This window comes from Cavia porcellus, unplaced genomic scaffold (assembly GCF_034190915.1).
Source record: "Cavia porcellus strain 051 isolate PalLab524CR breed Dunkin Hartley unplaced genomic scaffold, mCavPor4.1 scaffold_25, whole genome shotgun sequence".
NCBI lineage: Eukaryota > Metazoa > Chordata > Mammalia > Rodentia > Caviidae > Cavia > Cavia porcellus.
Genome location: NW_026947508.1, coordinates 27,325,087 through 27,344,600, shown reverse-complemented (window position 1 = coordinate 27,344,600; position 19,514 = coordinate 27,325,087). Strand labels below are relative to the sequence as shown.

General features: G+C 37.4%; 1 protein-coding gene and 1 long non-coding RNA gene across 3 annotated transcripts in view; one reads left to right on the top strand and one right to left on the bottom strand.

The window, feature by feature from the left end:
* Positions 1–581, bottom strand: part of Zmym1 (zinc finger MYM-type containing 1) — a 31,094-nt gene extending 30,513 nt beyond the window's left edge. Inside the window, exon 1 of one of the 2 annotated variants that reach the window (XM_013154150.3) lies at positions 470–581. The gene's annotated coding sequence lies outside the window, so the exon portion shown is untranslated. The remainder of the gene's footprint in view (positions 1–469) is intronic. The other variant, XM_013154152.3, reaches the window with a different exon arrangement.
* Positions 582–13,974: 13,393 nt separating this feature from the next.
* Positions 13,975–15,672, top strand: LOC134472834 (uncharacterized). The gene is made up of 2 exons (XR_010042810.1): positions 13,975–14,529; positions 15,444–15,672. It is a non-coding gene; the product is annotated as an uncharacterized LOC134472834 (long non-coding RNA).
* The last annotated feature ends 3,842 nt before the right edge of the window (positions 15,673–19,514 follow it).

The following is a 19,514-nucleotide window of genomic DNA, read 5'->3' as shown; positions in this document are numbered from 1 at the left end:
AAAAATCTAGGGAGGCTGAGGCAGTAAGGATCCCTGCGAGTTCGAGGCCAACCTGCGCTACAAAGTGAGTTTAAGGCCAGCCTGAACAACATAGTGAGAGCCTGTCTCAAAAAACGTCAAAAAATTTAGAAAAATCACTGCTTAATGAGAATCACAGGTATAATCGGATGAGTGTTTGTGAAAGGAAGGCCGCTCAAGTGAGGAGGCAGGAGCTAGTAGACGCCACGAATCGCCAGAAGAGGGGGCAATGATCCCGATTCTCTGCAGACAACGTTGAAGGGCTAACCGGCAAATCAAATTTGGGCTTGGCCTGGAGTTCCCGACCCCCAGGTTCTAGAATCCGGATGGAAGCCTGCGTCTCTACAATCCCGGCTCTATCAAGCTTGGCATCCTCCCTCCGACAAAAGAAATCTGCCCCTTTCTAGTAACGCGCCGCAGAAAAGCCCGAAAGCCGCAAACGGAATCTTACTACTTTCTCTCAGGAGGAAGCTCAGCGAACAAGCATCTCACAGGATCTTCCACACCAACCGGGCCCGCCGACCCCGCCCCTCTCCCGCCGTCCTCTGCGGCTGAGCATGCGCAGTGCGGCAGGTCCCGGCGAGGTCTCCGTACCTTGGGAAGCACGACCTTGCTTAGGCAAGGTGGTGGGAGAGGGGGAGGGGAAAAGGCCGTTCCTAGGGTTAGTCTTTTGTCATTGAAGTCATCTTTAGCTGCCAGCCAATTTGGGTCCGTTGAAAACGTGCAAACGGGGGTGACATTCAGCCTGTCGTAGTTGCGGCCCTTCACCTGAGTACCGTGGTCCAGTTCGTCGTAACCTTGCGAAGGAGGCCCCGGCGCTGGCGAACGCTGCGCGACTTGTTAGAAGCCTCTCTCTATTGGAGGCTGGAGATTTAGCTCAACGGCATAGTGAGTTCGATCCCCGGTACCGATAAAAAAGGAAAAAGACACACACACACAAAAAAAAAAAAAAAAAAAAAGAAAGAAGCCTCTATTGGCCATGTTTTGTCAGTATGCCAAGATTGAGCTGGTTCCTCCAATCCCTGCAGAGATCCTTGCAACTATTCAGAGCCTGGAAAAAAAAAAAAAAAAGTCAATAGTGCTCTGACTGGTAGCTTCAAACAGCTTACAGTTAAGGTTGATAAGATTTGCTGATTTGAGATGATGGCTCCGTCACTTGGAAGTTATTAGTGATTTGACAGTTTCTTCATTGGTAAAATGGTGGTAATTACTGTGGTTGCTACATAGGTTTGTGAATATCAGGCAATGTTAGCAAAGAGTCAGGTGCAGAGTAAATTCTCAGTACACTTACCCGTAGAAGCACAGAATTCTGCCATTTTTGGGGTGCTCTAGGGATATTAGATATTAAACTAAGCCCAAAAGTGTGTGGCAAAAATTATATTATGAAAATGGTTATAGTTAACAAAGTAATACTGGATAGCTCCGGTCTCGGCCTTCATCGTGGATGTCATCGCTTTGCAAAGCTGTAAAGAAGAGCAAATGTAAATATGTCTTTGATGTGGGACACACATAATTATTCTCAGTGGGTGGAGTTGATGTATTCAAGCCTTAAGGGTCTTTAAGGGCCTTCTGTGAACTAGAGTAATGGATCATGTCAAATTAGCTCCTTTAATGTATAACTTGACATAACACAGTTATTCCTGTGAGGTCATCAGAGTGCAAACTGACCCAAAGAAAGCCTTTCTAGGACACTTGTTTGTTCACACCATTCTCTCTCATACCCTTAAAGCCTGTAAAAACCCATCTTCCACTTGATGGTTCCATCTCTTCCTTGGAAACTTGTCTGCTATCCTCTTGATGGGGTACTCCAACCTAAATAAACTATTCTATTCTTAGTAGTTCCCATACACTGTCTCGCAGGGCAGCAAGAACTATATTGTAAGTGGGAAAATGTAGTGTCTTAGACAAAGTTAATTACAATTGGCTTGCTGGGCATAATGGTGCAGACCTGTAACCCCAGCACCTAGGAAGCTGAGGCAGGAGGATTGCCATGAAGTTGAGGCCAGCCTGAGTTACATAGCAAGCACCTGTCTCAAAAAACAAAAACAAACCCCCAAAATTGGCCAAAGTAAAGTTTGAAAATAGCCTGGTTTTGGGGTAACTCAATGGCACAGGGCTTTCAGAGCATGCTCAAGGCCCTGAGTTTGCCCCCAAAATTTTCTTTCTTTCTTTTTTTTTGGTCTTTGTCTTTTTTATCGGTACTGGGGATTGAACTCACCGGGGGATTGAACTCATGACCACATACTTGTAAGGCAGGTGCTTATGCCGCTGAACTAAATCCCCAGCCCCTGGAAACAAAATTTTCAATGGGTCTAATATACCAAAAGTAACTCTATGGATTAGATCTGACTCACAGTCTCTTATGTCTTACATCTATCTGTATTACATGGCTGCTATTAGAAGCCAAGGTTACCATTCATTGAATCTTAAGTGTCACTCCTACCAATTTAACCCCTGGAAAAGTGTTCAGATCAGAAGAAATAGGTTTTGTTGCACAAGAATCAAAATCTGTTAGAAATTTTTAACACCCAAGGTCACAAAACACCTCAGAAAACAACAGAAACAATATCTGCCAGAGCTAAATTTTCAAGAAGATTTATTGGAGTGCTTTGGATCTTCCTGCCTCAGCCTTTGGAGTTGCTAGGATTAAAGGCATGCATCTGGCTTTTCCCAGTTCTTGGTGGGACTAGAAAGAAAGAGGAATCAAAGAACTAAAAGAAAGAAGTTCTATTATGTTCCACAGGTCTGGTGTCTAGGGATCCCCACACTTACTTTTGCCTGGCTTCTCTGTCTCTCTCTGACTAGAAAGAAGAGTCAGAACAGACCAGTACAAAGCAAAGTAATTTTATTATAAGGGTTGCTAGAGAAAGTGGTGAAGATCCACTCTGAAGAGTGGCAAGGCCCAGAGCTGGGACAACAGTGAATCTGGGCTTCAATCCTGTTTGTTGGGGTAGGGGCAACACTTAGCTGGATATTGGGGTGTTGCTAGGAGTCTGGTCCTGTGGGCTAATAGGGGAATTTGGGTAGGCATGGCAACCCGCACTAGGAAGGGACAGTGCTGCCGTTGCAGAGGCAGGTATCAAAATCACAGACTCAGTATTGTTTTAAATTGCGTCTCTCACCCGGTTGTGGTGGTTCACGCCTGTATTCCCAGCCCTCGGAGTCTGAGGCAGGAGGATCCTAGTGAGTTCGAGATCAGCCTGGGTGAGCTCAAGTGAGCTACAAAATGAGCTAAAGGCCTGCCTGAACTGCATAGTGAGACCCTGTCTCAAAAAAATAAAAATAAAAATAAAAATAAAAAAATTGCATCTCTCGAATGACCAGTGATGTTGAACATTTTTTCACTTATTTATTTGCTGTTCATACTTCTTCATTTGAGAAGTGTGTTTTCATCTCAGATGCCCATTTTTGGACTCTGCCTTTAAACCTGGGAGGACTGGTGTTTTTTTTTTTTTTTTTTTAATTCTTTATATGCTCTCAATAGTAATCCTTTGTCAGAGGAACAGCTTGCAAACACTTCCTCCCACATTGTGGGTTGTCTCTTCACCCTGTTGGTAGTTTCTCTTGCTATGCAAAAGCTTTTCAGTAGAGTGAAATCCCATTTGTTGATTCTTTGCAGTAGTTCCTTTACAATCTGGGTTTTGTTCATAAAGTCTTTGCCTACGCGAATGTCTTCAAGAATTTTACCTACTCTATCTTCCAGCAGATTTAATGTTTCTATTGAAATATTAAGATCGTTGATCCATTCTGATTTTAGTGTAGTACATGGTAAAAGATATGGGTCCAGTTTTAATCCTCAGCATGTGTAGGGCCAGTTTTTCCAGCATCATTTATTAAAGAGGCTGTCTTTCTTTCAGTGAATGTGTTTGGTAACTTTGGTAACTTAGGGTGTCTGGAGTTGTTTCTGCATCTTCTAATCTTTTCCATTGATATTCAGGTCTGGTGTTTTTTTGTTTTTGTTTTGCCAGTCCCTCACTGTTTTTTGTTTTTTAATCACAGTAGCTTTATAGTATAATTTCAAGTCAAGGATTGTGATACCCCCTTTCTTGTCTTTGTTACCCAGGCTTGCCTTTGCTATTCTAGGTCTCTTTTGGTTCCAGAAGAATTTTAGTATTGTTTTCTCTAATTCTGTGAGAAATTCTATTGGAATTTTGATTGAGATTGCATTAAATTTGTACAACAGTTTTGAAAGTATGGCCATTTTCACCATATTGGTTCTTTTCTACCCAAGAGCATAGGATATCTCCCATTTTCTAACGTCCTCTTCAGTTTCCTTTTTCAGAGTACTGTAGTTTTCAATGTAGAAGTCTTTGTTAGATTGATTCCTAGCTATTTCATTCTTTTGGCTGTTATTGTAAAAGGTATTGTATCCCTGAATTCTTTCTCAGTGAGTTTGTTATTTGTGTATGGAAAGCTTTGACTTTTGAATGTTGACCTTGTAATCAGCTATGTTACTGAATTTGCTTATTAAATTTAGTAGTCTTTTGATGGAGTTTTGGGGGTCTTCTAAGTAGAGTATCATGTCATCTACAAACAGTAGTTTAACTTCTTCCTTTCCTATCTTTATTCCTTTGATTTCTTTCTCTTGTCTAATTGTTCCAGCTAAAGTTTCCAGCACTATTTTGAATAAGAGTAGAGACAGTAGACATCCTTGTCTTGTTCTTGGTTTTAGAGAAAAAGCTTTCAGTTTTTGTCCTATTAGTATGATGTTGACTGTTGGTTTGTCATAGATGACTTTTATCAGATTAAGATAAAGACCATTTATTCCAATTTTTCTGTTAGTTTTTATCATGAATGGATGCTGGACTTTGTCAAAAGCCTTTTCTGCATCTATTGAGATGATGATATGATTTTTGTCCTTGGCTCTGTTAATATGGTGCATTACATGTATGGATTTATAATATATTGAACCATCCCTGCATCCCTGGGATGAATCTCGCTTGATCATGGTGTATAATATTCTTAACGATTTGCTGCAGTCTATTTGTCAGTATCTTGTTGAGAACTTTTGCGTCAGTGTTCATTAGAGAAATTGGCCTATAATTTTCTTTCTTAGTTGGGTCCTTCTCTGGTTTTGGTATCAAGATAAACCTTGTTTCCAACAATGAATTTGGAAGTAGTGCTTCCCTTTCAATTTCATTAAACAGTTTGAGAAGTAGTGCTGTTAAGTCTTCTCTAAATTTCAGCAGTGCCTGGGCCTGGCCTTTTCTTTGTTGACAGGTTTTTAATTACATCTTTGATTTCTTTGATTGATATTGGGTTATTTAGCATTTTTACATTTTATTGATTCAGCTTCAGTAATATATCTAAGAATCTGTTCATTTCTGCCATATTTTCCACCTTATTAGAATACAAGTTTTCAAAATAGGTACAAATGATCTGGATTTCTGCAGGATCTGTTGTGATTTTGTCCTTTTCTTTCCTAATTGTGTGGGTTAGCATCTTCCCTTTTTAAAAGAAGGTTGGTTAAGGGTTTGTCAATTTTATTTACTCTTTTAAAGAACCAACTCTTAAATTCATTGATTCTTTGTATTTTTTCTTTTTTAGTCTCCACTGTGTTAATTTCTGTTCTCATCTTTATAATTTCCTCCCTCGTAAGAGCTTTTGGCTTAGCCTGTTTTATGTTTATAAATTGTTTTTATATGCTTGCTCTGTTTTCTGGATATGGGTATTTATTGCTATAAATTTTCTTCTTAAGACTACTTTCATTGTGTCCCACAAAGAAACTGTAAAGATCAGAGCAGAAATTAACACACTGCAGACAAAAAAAAATCCAAAGAATCAATGAACCAAAGAGTTGGTTCTTTGAAAGATTAAATAAAATTGACAGACCCTTCCTTAGCTGACCTTCTCAAAAAAAAAAAAAAAAAAAAAAAAAGGGAAAGAAAAGACTCAAATCTACATAATTAGGAAAGAAAAGGGTGAAATTACAACAGATCCTGCAGAAATCCAGAAAATCATCTATCCCTATTTTGAAACCTTGTATTCAAATAAGGTGGAAAATATGGAAGAAATGGACAAATTCCTAGATACAGATGAATTACTGAAGCTGAATCAGGAAGATGTAAAAATGCTAAATATCCCAATATAAATCAGTGAAATCAAAGATGTAATTAAAAACCTGTCAACAAAGAAAAGGCCAGGCCCTGATGGGTTACTACTGAATTCTACATGAAATTTAGAGAAGACTTAACATCACTACTTCTCAAACTCTTTAATGAAATTGAAAGGGAAACACTACTTCCAAATTCATTCTTGGAAACAAACATTATCTTGATACCAAAACCAGAGAAGGACCCAACTAAGAAAGAGAATTATGGGCCAATTTCCCTAATGAACATTGATGCAAAAATTCTCAATAAGATACTGGCAAACAGACTGCAGCAAATCGTTAAGAAGATTGTGCATCATGATCAAGTGGGATTCATCCCAGGGATTGCAGGGATGGTTCAATATACATAAATCTATAAATATAATATACCATATAAACAGAGGCAAGGACAAAAATTATATGGAAATTTTTATTTGAAAAAAATGTTTTTAAGAAAGGTCTCTCAATGTAGCTCAAACTGGCCTTGAACTCACTATGTAGCCCAGCCTGTCTCAATCTCAACCTCCCAAATACTGGGATTACAGGTATATGCCACCATGTCTGACCTGTTTCAGAACATTTTAAACTATGTAGTAAATATTTTATTTCTTATAATTTAAGTTATATACTTAACCTTGGATGAGTTTTGTTAATTTTTGGCTTTTGAACCTTAGTAATTGTTATTAGTATCATCATTATTATCGATGCTGGGGGGTTGCATAATCAAGCACCCTACCACTGAGCTATATCCTCTGCCCCTAAATTATTAAATTGTTATATAGAGAGTTGTTTGTAATATTTTTGTCCTTTTAATGTTTGTGGGTTTGCAGCAATAATCTTTCTCTTCCTCCTCTCTCTCTCTCTCTCTCTCTCTCTCTCTGTATGTATGTATATGTTTGAAAAATTTAACCTGGGGCCTTGTGCATGTCAAACCTGTGCTCTACCATTGGACCACATTCTTAGTCCCTTTCCTTCATTTCTGATGTTGGCAAGTGTGGCTACTCTATCACTTTTCTTTGTCAATCTTGCTACAAATTTTGCTATGAATTTTCCAAAGAACCAGCTTTTGATTTTATTAATTTTTGTGGTTTGTTTTTAGTTTATTGATTTCTACTTTTTAAACTTTCCTGCCTTCTATTTGCTTTGCATTTGTTTTATTCTCTTTCTAATTTCTTCACATAGAAAGTTAGACTATTGATTTAAGGTTACTTCTTGTTATAATGTAAACATCTGATAGGTAAATTTCCCTATATGTACTGCTTTGGTTTCATCCCATAAATTTTGATAAGTTTTGTGTTTCATGTTCAATTAAGAATATTTCCTAGTTTCCTTTGAGTCTTCTTTGCTCCACAATATAATGTTTAAATCTTTTTGAAGTATGTTGTTTAATTTTCAATTGGTTGGAGATCATCTGTTAGTTCTCTGCTATTGATTTCCAATTTATGTTCTTTATGTTTAGAAAAATATTTGTTTTTCAATTCTTTTAAATTTGTTATGGTTTGTGTTTTGACCCAGGATATTATCTATCTGAGCAAATGTTACTTTTGTACCTGAAAAGAATGTATGTTTGACTGGTAGGAGGGGTGTAAACTAGACCCAGTAGTTTGATAGTTTTATTCAGTTCAATATCCTAATTTCTTCCTCATACTACTCACTGTCCTGGGGATTAAACTACAAGCCTTCGCAGTAAACTACAGTTTTCAACTAACAAATTGGCAAAGAATAAAGCATTTAGTAACCTTGTTTATAAGAATTGAGAAACCAAGCCTAGTGGCACATGCTTTATCCTCAAGAGCCTGAGGAAAGATGGTCACTGTGAGTTATAGACTAGGATGCCCTACATTATGAGTTCAAGGCCAGCCTGAAGTGCATAGCAATACCTTGTCTCAAATGACAATCCAAAACCTTAAACCAAACCAAAACAACAACAACAAAATGACTATGACACTGAGGTTAGATTTCTCTTTTTCTTATGTTTTAACTTAAATGTATGTATCTAACATCAATATCTAGGTCTAGATATAAATCCCTGGCCATAACTATGTATCACTTTCATAATGGAAATAAAAATCCCTAGTTTATTGGGAAAAAGATAACGTCAGGTGATGACACAAAATAGTAATATGAGATTTCAGAAGATAGTACACAGCTAATTGCCAGTCAGTACAATAATCTGCATCAGAAAGAATAAGAATGAACTGTAATTTTCTTTGTCTTCTCTTTCCTCAAGGCTCGTTGTACTAAAAGAAAAAAAATTGAAAGCATGCTGATTTTGCATTCCACCCTCAGAGTAGCTTTTGAAATATAATTTTGGGATTTGTTAGCTATCAAACAAACTCAAATGAAACTTTATGTGTAGGTCTTAATTTCTTTCTGCTTGATCTATACTTTATTTTGCATCTCTCTCTTACTATTCAAGACATTACCAGAGATGGTATTGTCACTGGACAAATATTTTTTTAATGAACAGATGGCTCAGTGTAACATAATTGTCTTAAGAAGCCTTTGTTTCTATCTTTCACTATTACTGTCTCTGAGCTATGAGTCCAGGTGACCAAGTGCTAAAAACATTCCCTTGAAACTGGCAATTTTAAAAAGCAAATACCAAACTTTGCAGACCCACAAAATTCAGAATTCTTCCCCAATCTTTTCATGAAGGAAGGTTTGGGATCGCTTAATCTGAGGCAATTAGTAACATGTGAAATATGGACTCTTCTCAGTTTTTAAGATTAAGGGTCAGCGTGGAGTATTCTTTTTCTGCTAATTCATCTTTCCATTCTCAAGATTGATGTATATGGATATAATCTTCAGAGTACTAGCCATTTACGTACTAGCTGAATAACTTTGGGCCTTAAACTTTCTGACTCTCCCTTTATGTGTAAAATAGCAATAGAGTATGAATTTCTTTTGGGGGTTGTTAAGAAAACTGTGAAACAGTGTAAAGAAATTGCTTCACTTGAGTGTTAAATAGCTGTTAGTATTTGACAAACATTGGTAGGGTATATATGTGCTACTATACTAGATGGTAAAGTGTTATTATTATTTTTTTAATAAAAAGCACCAGGATAGATACAGTTCTTGCCTTCATGGATCTCAACTGGGCAGGCTGGGCATGTAAACAGATGGTGGTAGCATGAGGCTCTGATAGAGGAAACACAGTATGTTATGAGGCCTGTGGAATGGCCACTTATCCTGGACTTGAAGGTTTTGGCTTCTCAGAGTAAGTTACATAAATATTGATAGAAGAAAGCTGAGTAGGATGGAGCCAAATGATGACAAGGAGGAAGAGCATTTAGAAACAACATGGTAAGTGGTTCAGAGGCAAGAAAGCATTTATTTGAAGCATTCAAGGAATTGAAATGAATTCAACATTATTAAAACTTACCATGCAAATTATCTGTCATGCAAGGATTTAGTAAGACTCTGTCTCAGAATGAAATATAAAATAAGGCTTGGGATGTAGGTCCTTGTAAAAGGACTGGATTCAATCCACAGTATCACAGGAAAAGAAGGCTGGAAATAGTATCCCAGCCTGTTGATCCTTATAAACCAGAGTAGGAAGTGGGAAGGGTATTAGAAAGACAAAAATTTTTATCAAGGAAGTCACTTGGTCAATATGCACTTTATTTTATTTTTCAGATATGCATTTTAAAGATTCCACTAGCTGTTGCTCCTGGGGGTAAGGATGGAGAGGGCAGAATGATTGTTGACACAGAGACTACTTCTATAATTTAATACCTTGCAGAATCTGCTTAGTATCTCCGAGCCCGCAATTTTTTTTGAAACAGGGTTTTTCTATGGGGCTCAGGTTAACCTAGAACTCACAGTGATCTTTCTGCTTCACCTTCCTGAGGGCTGGGATTCCACTCAGCTTGAGACCTCTTTTCTGATTTTTGTGGTTAGCATTTCTCTGGCTCTTTTGTTAGTTATATGGACCTGTAGATTATTTATAATAAAGTGAAGAGTTGATCTCCTGCCACTTTTGTGTCACATTCTATGAGAGTGTTAAAGTCTGCTAGGAATTTTAATTTCAAAACTTTTATTTTGATTATTGCTCTTTTTTGATACCTTTCCCTCACTGTTTCACTGTTCTTTTCTTTTCCCTGCATGTAACCATGGTTCCTTTTGAATTGAGGCTAAATCAAATCTAAGTGACAGACACTATATTCTCTTCCATCTTATTTCCTCTGTCTTTGAAATTATTGATTAGGCTAGACCCACTGGCTTATTTCTCCTTTCATATCACTTCTCTTCCAGAAATTCCTTGCAAACAGATTTCCTGATTGTCCTACCATTTAAGTATAGTTGATAGATATACAGATATGGCTAATCTGATTTATTTTCATTGTGAAAAACATTTGGGCCAGCCCTGTAATCCCAGCACTCAGGAGGCAGAGGCAGGAGAATCACAGCCAGTTCAAGGCAAGCCTGGGCTATGTAGTAAGTTCAAAGTCTCATAAAAAATAAAAAGTTTGCTGTTAAAACTGTTATAAAGTTTTTATGATACCTTGTTATAAATATCTATTAGAAAAATATCTAGTCATTTAGATGGTATTCTATGGTGTAGTATGACTGGTATATAACAAGTGCGTACAGTTATTTGTCTCATTTCCTAACCCAAATTTGGTTAACTTCTCCTTCCACTCTCCCTAGACACTTTTAGTCGTATTCACCACACTGTAGACTAATTATCTATTGGCTGTCTGTCTTTCTTTTCAGAAAGTGAATGTGTCACAGTCTCCCAAATTCTTCCAACAACCCTTCATTTCAGTTCCCTCCTCTTATTACTGCCCTTTCTTCCTAAGGAGTAGTAAAAGCACATTATCTACTTTGTGCTTATGACTCAGTATTTTTTATGGATTTATTCATGTTTGAGAAGCTTTCGTGTCTGCAGAGAAATAACAGCTTTTTCTGGTTTAATGTCTGATTTACTAAATCATATATCTTTTCTTTTCTGTTTTTTTTTCTTTTTTTCTTCCTTTTCTTTTCTTTTTGTTTGGTAGTAGGAATTGAAATCAACTGCTTGCTAGGCAAGTGCTTATGCCACTGAGCTATCAACCGACCTCTAAATCATATTTCTAATACAAAATATTGAAACATATTTGATTAGCTTAATTCCCTTAACCTATTTATCTATTTATTTGTCTTTTTAGACAGGGTCTCACTGTGCAGTTCAGGCTGGCTTTGGGCTCACTTTGTAGTCTAGGCAACAAACTTGCAATGATCCTCCTCCCTCAGATCACTGAGTATTGGGATTGCAGCCATGTTCCATCATGCCTGGCTCCTTAACCAATTTAAACTGCAATTAAAATCACTGTACTTGATACTTTTGAAAAATTCAAATGCCTTAAATACCAGCAGATGATATGCATATGCAAAAGTTATAAAATGATATGCTTATATCTAAATCTATTTAATGCCATAGGCTAAATATTTCCACATTAATTTTTTACTGTTTTTTTAACATATCCTAAGATTATCTATATTTACCTTGCAATCTTCATAAAGTTTTGGTAATACACTGATTATTTTCCGAGATTTCAGAAATCTTATCAATGCTATTAGAAAAAGAAAATTTTGAAGCAGTTGAGGCTACAGAATCTTTGATGTCAACTAATTCTTTCTTGGTTGGGATATATTATCTAGTTTTGCTGCTTCAGTTAACTTACACAGTTAATTTAAAACTTGGTTTTAGAATTAATTTTTACATCATTGTGCCACAGAACTTTGTCTCTTAGGATCTTTCTTTTTTCCTTCTTCTTCATATTCTTTTTCTTCCTCCTCCTCTTTCTCTTCCTTCTTTTGTAGTCCTGGGAATCCAACCCCTGAACCCTTTGCACTGAGTTATCTCCCCAGGAATTTTAATTTTTAAGTTTATTATTATTGTTGTTGTCATTATTATCACTAGTCATTATTATTATTAATTAAACTTGCATCAGTTTGTTTTGGGAGTAAAGCCACTACTTTTGGCAAATAACTTCCTCATTTGAAAGGTAGAAAGAATTTTTTTTTTTTGGTAGAAAGATTTAAAAATTTTAGTAAGCTTTTTATGTGCATATTTTCATTTAGTGTTTTAATTTTCTGGTTTTTAAAATTTCCACAGCCATGTCCTAACAAGTAAATCATAGTTTCATTATTGTATTTACTTAAACAACCAGCATTTGTTATGCCCAAAGGCTATTTAAGAACATTTCAAAAATTCCAAGTATCTTATTTTCTGCAGGAGACTTCCCTATCAGTTGTACTCAGAGCAGGCTGTAAACAGTGCAGGCTGTAAAGCATTAACCTCACAGTTGGCTTGTTTTAAGTAGTGAGCCAGGCAGAAGGCTACTACATGACTTACAAGAGCACTGCGGATGGTGTGCAGAATAGCAGCCCTGCACTGCCAATGGCCACAGCAGAGACCAGAGATAGGGTCCGTGAAGCTGTGGGGCTCTGTGTGCGACAACCTGCAGCAGAGGACAAGTGACTTTTCCCGAACTCCTCTCCCAGAATTTCAGTTTATTTTACTTGAAAAATGAGTTAATCATTAACCGTGACCTGTTTTTGGTGTCTTCTGTTCTTGATGCAAGAATAGTTTGTTCCCTCCTTGGCAAGGCCTGCTTGTGTCAGCTCTTATCCCCAGCAGCCACATGTGGCCTCCTCACCCTGTTCTATAGATTGTACAACCAATAAATACCATGGATGTGGCTGTTTTGGGGGGTATTTACAGTATCACACACTAACCATCCCGGTTCCATGTTTCACTTTTATTTTTTCTCTGAGTTTTTCTTTGTAGCCTTGCATTGTAGCACCAAACAGGAGACTGGGACATTTGCCAGGGCTCTGATAATCTTGCAGTGTTTAAATTATTACTGAACTTGCAGAAAGGGGAAAATGTTTTGATCAACACACTTTGGATAGAGGACTAAAATCTAGACTATATAAAGAACTCAAAAAGAGTAGACCCCCACAAAATAAAAGGCCTAATCAAAAAATGAGCAACAGAGATGAATAAATACTTAACACTGATACTGAAGCACGAATGACCAATAATACACACACAAAAAAAATGTTTCACATCTCTGGTTATTACAGAAATGCAAACTACCAAGTTTCTATTTTACTCCAGGAAGAATGGCTATCATAAAGAAGTTACATAATAATAAATGCTGGTGAGACTGGAGGGAAAAACAAACCCTTATGTTATTGATGAAAATGGAAAGAGGACCAAGAGATAGAGGGAGAAAGAAGAGGAAGAAGGGAAAGAAGATGGAAGAAGTATTAAGGTATGTTATGAATATTCAATGACTTCCTACAATGATTGTAATCGTATATACTTCAAACATGTACTAATGAAAGCTTAGGGAAGGGCTGACAATGTGGTTCAGCAGTAGAGCTCTTGCCTTGCATGCATAAGGCACTGGGTTTGATCCCCAGCACCATAAAAAAATGAAAAAAAAAAAAACGAAATTTAAGGAATAAATGAACTAGAAATAAGTTTATTACTTTCTAGGTATTTCTTTTGTTTGTTTTTTGTCTGTTTATTTTTGAGACAAAGTCTTATGTAGTTCAAGCTGGCCTTGACCTCACTATATAGCCCAGACTAGCCTTGAACTGGTAGTGATCCACTTGCCTCAGCCTCCTGAATGCTAGGATTACAAGTGTGCACTACCTCGGGTACCCTGTGAATTTTTTTATTGCAGGTCTACATCATTCTTCAATTCTGGAAAGTTTTTTCAGTTAGTCCCTTAATTGTTTCAACTTCATTTGCTTTGTTGTTTCAAGTATCCATGTTACATATCTCTATTTTCCTCTTTCTTTCATATCTTCATTTCTTTGGATTTTCCCCTCTGTATTCTGTCAAGAATATCTTTTGTTTTGCTTTACTTCAGAAGTTTTATTTTGTAATTAATTCCTTTTTACATCCTTTAACTGTCACAAGTCCAAGAAATCTTGCATTTTCTCTAATGTCATCTGTATTTTCACTGAGCACATGTCTTTAATACCCTACATTATGAAAGATGTACTTACTTTCTAAGTCTTTTTCTTTTTTTCTTTTCTTTTTTTTTTTTTTGGTCCCAGGAATTGAATTCAGGACCTTGCGCTTGCCAGGCAGGTGTTGTACTTTTTAGCTCTTCTGTGGAGACTGATACATCCATTGTGAGGGGAGGCATTTGCTCAATTATTTGGCTCTGTTCCTTTCCTCTGAATTGTAGTACAGTATCGTAACCTTTCAATGGCTTTTCTTTGCAGTGGGATCCAAATACCTCTTCGCAGTATTCTGAGAAGCAGAAGTTAAAGAATGTCCAAAATAGTTCCTGCTATGTCATGTCTTATTTTTCACTTTGAGAAAGTGTCTTGCTAAATTTCCCAGATACAATGCATACCTTGAATTTGGGATCCTTCTGCCTCAGTTTCCCATAGCCCTGTTATACAAGGTGAGTGTGGCAAATCTAGCTAAGAAAGTGGGTGGGATGTATCAATTATAAGATCCTAGGACTGCACCAAAATAATTTCTAGGGTCCCTTATGTGAAACTTCTCACAGTGAGAGTGAAAGGTATTAAAGAGCACCTTGAGGAGCCCACTACGGTGACTCCTCATGGTAGCCCTGTACTTTTGTCTTTGCTTTTATCCTTTTCTCTCTTTATTTGGCCCAAGCTTGCTCTACAGAGATAGTTCTTCCCTTACCCCTTTTAACTGGCAAGCCATTTCTAAAGAAACTACCCAGCGACAGTGCTAGGATTACAGGTGTGCACTATTACATTTCCCTCTCATCTTTCTTATATGTTTTGATTTCCGAAATTTAATGTCTATCCCAGAAATGATATAAGGTCATAAATTTGCATGATTGGAAGGAAGTTCCAAATCAACTGTTCTAAATCAATTGCCATTACGTAACATTGGTCTCTTTAAAAACTTATGAGTGATTTACCTTTCTCACTCTTAGAATAGTCTGTTGAACTCTTATTTTTACTAGCTTATTATTAATCTGGTGATAGACTCCCTTTCTATCTGGCTATAATCATTTAATGAAACCACTACTGCTGATGGGTCCTTTCTATTTCTAGTACTTTAAAAAAGGATGTTTGTGGCTTACAATTTTTCACCAATTTTTACCTATTTTCTCAACCAAACGTGTAATGCATATATAGAAAGTGTAAGTAAATTATATGTATATGTTAACATCAACCTACCCTTTATAGAAAGAAAAATACTTGTCCTCATACAGAGATACCTGTGTAACTCATTACTAAAGTATATCATATTATATTCACTATTCTCTTGATTAAAGCTATTTTTGTTTACTTCTCTGTCTCTGACTGTCTGTCTCTCTTTCTCTCTTTGTTACAGGGCCTCACTATGTTGTTCGGGCTGATCTTGAACTCACTATACAGCTCTCTCTGTAATCCTCCTGCCTCAGCTTCCAGAGTGCTGTGATTATAGGCACACATCACCACATGCAGCTACTTTTCTCTTTTGTGTATACTTTATTAGTATGAATGGATTCTTTTGTGGATTTGACTTATTCTAATTAAATCTAAGTATAGTGTTTTAAAATAAAATTGTTACACTTGGCCAATGGATGCATCTTTTAAGCTTTGTCTGTTTGGCTCTGATCCTGACATCCTTAAAACATCCTTTCTTTTTTGCTACAACAAAATATTCCAAAGACATACTGATTTTTTTTTTTACTACCCTATGGAATCAGCTATTTTGCAAAAGAGTGCTAAAGGATATTCTAGAGCGAGAGATAAGGATGACCATGGTTCCAGGAACAGCAGCAGAGCAGGTATATACTTGTAGTATATACCAAACAGGACAGGAAAAAATGGAGGGAAACATGAAGGGAAAAAGTGGAGGGCCAACAGCAGAAGGACAGCATGGGAGAGATGAACCAGTGCATGCTGGTTGTAACCATTAATGTAGATGGCCTCAATGTACCAATAAAAAGAAACACAGGGAGAGTGGATCAAGAAACAAGATCCATCAATATACTTCATACAAGAAACACATTTAACTCAAAAGGAAATTCATAGACTGAAAATCAAAGGAGAGAAAACAATTGTTCCATGTGACAGGAGACCAGAAAAAAATCAAGGATAACTTGCGAATCAACTACAGACTGTATAAGAAAGATATGGTATTTTTATATAATGGAAAGCTATCCAGTTATAAATCAGGATAATCTGGAGGCTCTTATAGCTAAATGGATGCAACTGGAGATCATGCTCATGAATGAAATGGTTTGGACTCATATGGATGAACACTGAGTTATCTCATAAAGAACTGAAGGTGTTAATGAAATCCAAAAAGCACAGTAGATATTATGAAGGTGATAGAGGAGGGAACACTAAAAGGGAAAATGTCAATAAATGTTAATTTCCTATTATCTTGATTTGAATTCTTGTATCACTTTCATAATTTTATAAGGTTTGCTTTTATTCTGTCTTGTTTTGTAGATTTTACTGTGTCTGGTGCTACAGGCAGCTATTTTGAAAAAAATGAGAGACATTATGGTAGCCATTGTTGATGTTGTCTTATTTTGAAGTCCTGTATCACTTGCACTGTTCTGTTCTGATTTGCTTTATTCTATTTTGTTTTGTTTTATTCTCTTTTTAAAAAACATTAGGCTTGACTTGTACAAACCTTCCACATATGACCTTTGCTCTTTTTTTCCCCAACCATTGGCTGAGTAAAGTGGACTCTTTGAGCACAGAGGAGCACAAGATGGAAGGAGTCTGGGTCCCTGAGACATTGGCTGATAGACAGCCACCAGACCAAGAACACCAAACTTTGGCTGTTGTGTAAGACAGAAGCAATTTGTAGTATATGAAACCTTTATAATTTAGGAGGTTATTTTAGTTTTTATCTTAACCAGACTAAAAGAATTTTCCAGAAGGTTTGTCTTAGCATTAGCCATGACATGGATCATGCTGTTTTTACCCCTCTTTTAGCTGGTTGTTTTAACCTTTAATTTTGGCTTCTCATCATTCTTCACCAATATCCTTACTGCATATTTTCCTTTTTTTTTTTTTTTTTTTTGGCTTAAAATAACCAGACTTAGTTCTACTGCTTATAATTAAGAACATAGACTCATCCATTAGATAAGAAATTTGTAAGTGATTTGCCCTAGGGCACAAATCCTAAGGGGGAAATTTAGGGTTATAAACCAGGCCATTTATCTCCTGTTTCAGTGTTCTTTCTACTACACTACTGGGAGTTCGAAGGAGGCCCAAAATTAACATTTCTCTTTCCTACTCCTAATTCATTTGAGGAATGAGACATGGGAAATGGCAAATAAAGAATATGTATCATCTTAATTACTGGAAAGGTTAGGCTGACTGGATAATGTGCTTATGTGGCAGGACTGTCTCTGTAGAATTAAGGCAGAGAAAAGCAAAGGAAACTAGTATTCCCTGTTTCCTGTTGAAACTTGCATCCATCTAGACAGAAGAGTTTCAGGCTGAACTTCATGCAATGAACTTATCTTCCAAACTGTCCAGCTGGAAAAGTCAGTACATTACCACGGGAAGAATGAGAAGGTGGACAGAAGTCAGGTCTATAATGCTAGGAATAGATCCTTTACTTAAAAAATGGTAAATGAAGGCTGGGAGTGAAAATCAGTGGTTAAGAGGGTACTTTTAACATGAGTTAGAGTCTAGGTTGGATCCTCAGTATACACAGACAGACACACATATGCACTCACACACACACAGAAGGGAGACGGATAATATTTTGGCTGCTAGAAATACTTTGTTATTGATGACACACTATTCTGTTAATCACTGAGCAAAATCTCCTAATGTTTTACCCATCACAAATAAATGCTCTTAACAACGTATATGTTTCCTTACAAACATACTGAAGTTGAGAGTATCAGTGAGGGTTAAAGTCTTAATCTTACAATATACAGCATTGTTCCTGATACAGTAGTAACCCTCTTGCTTCTTCTTTTTTTTTTTTTTTTCCTCTTTAGCACCCCAGAGTCTTCTCCAGTCAGACGAGGCTGATGTGACCATAGCACCCAAGACTTGCCCTGGGCTCTGGGAATGCTAAAGGACTACTAGGACTACCAGAGAGCAGTTATTAGGAGATCAAGCCCAAAGCAGGGGTCCATAAGTCAGAAGCTGCTCTGTTAGACCAGGTCAATGGCTTTTCAAAATCTTTGATCCAGGTTTATTGTGTAAACTTCCTGGGATCCAGAGTTTACAACTGCCTCTTAAATTACCTCATTGTCCTACAAATTCTCTAGTGAGCCAGCAACAGGGCCCTTCCTTTGCTTCAGGACCTCTACTATATGAGGTTAAAAACAGGGCTGGCCCCATGGACATTTTGAAGGCTCTTGGTTCACTCAATACTGGGCTCCTGTAGTGGCATCTCCTATCCCTCAGCCCTGTCTGAAACTCTGCCTGACTCTGCCCCAGCCTCTGAGAAGTCTAAGTTCTTCCTCTCTGCTATAACCCATATGACTCTTAAGGTTCTTGGGGGTGAAAGACTGCAAGAGGATGAAAAAATAAAGAAGCGAAGGAACTTCTCAACCACTGTAGCATGTTTGTTTATATCCTCCAAAGAAGGAGGTAAATTTCAACCCCACTGCCTGGCTGTTTGTTTGCCTGGTTGGCTTGGGCCCCTTGCCTTCTTGGTGCTGGAACAGCTTGTTTCTGTAGCTTGTTTTGAACTCTGTGTTTTCAGGGCTGGTCTTGCTTTAGTCCCATACATGTGATCAATTTCCAGCTTCAACAGCTCCCTGCACTTTTCCTTTGAATTTCTGTGCTTAGCCAGCTAGAAGAGAATGGGAAACTGAGGACGTAGCACAAGAATGTGTGGGGCAAGGAGGAAGCACAGACTTTGAGTTACCTCTCTCTCTGACTCAATTCAAGAATTTTTCCTTCCTAGGACTTTTCCCTGAAAGATACTTGTAATCATGGATCTATTGTGTCAACTTGAGAAGTTTAGAAGCTTAACTAAGTGACTCAGTGGGGTCCAGTGTCCTCACTTTGTAAACATCCTCATCCTATGCAAGAGGAGGGTGCAGAGATGGTATGAATGCTCTACCTGCCCTGGGGCTGGTAGCCTGCTTACAATATAAGGGAGGAAAAGAGGCATGCTCTCCCCCTCTTTTTTTCCTTGTTACTCTTGTTTTCCACCCCCAAAGACTGTTGTTGCCCCTCTGCCTTGCCACCCAGCTGACAGGGAACTGAAACCTCTACAAACTGTGAGCTAGATAAACCTTTCTGTCCTTAACTTTGGGTGTCTGGTATTTTGTCCCAGCAATGAGAAAAAATTAACCAAGACAATACTTCTTCTCCACCTCAGACCAAGTTAGTCTCTACTACCTCTATTCTTGTTATAGTTTTTATGTTTTTTCTCCCCACTAGAGTATGAATGTTAAGGAGCAAGATCTATCTCATTCATCTATAC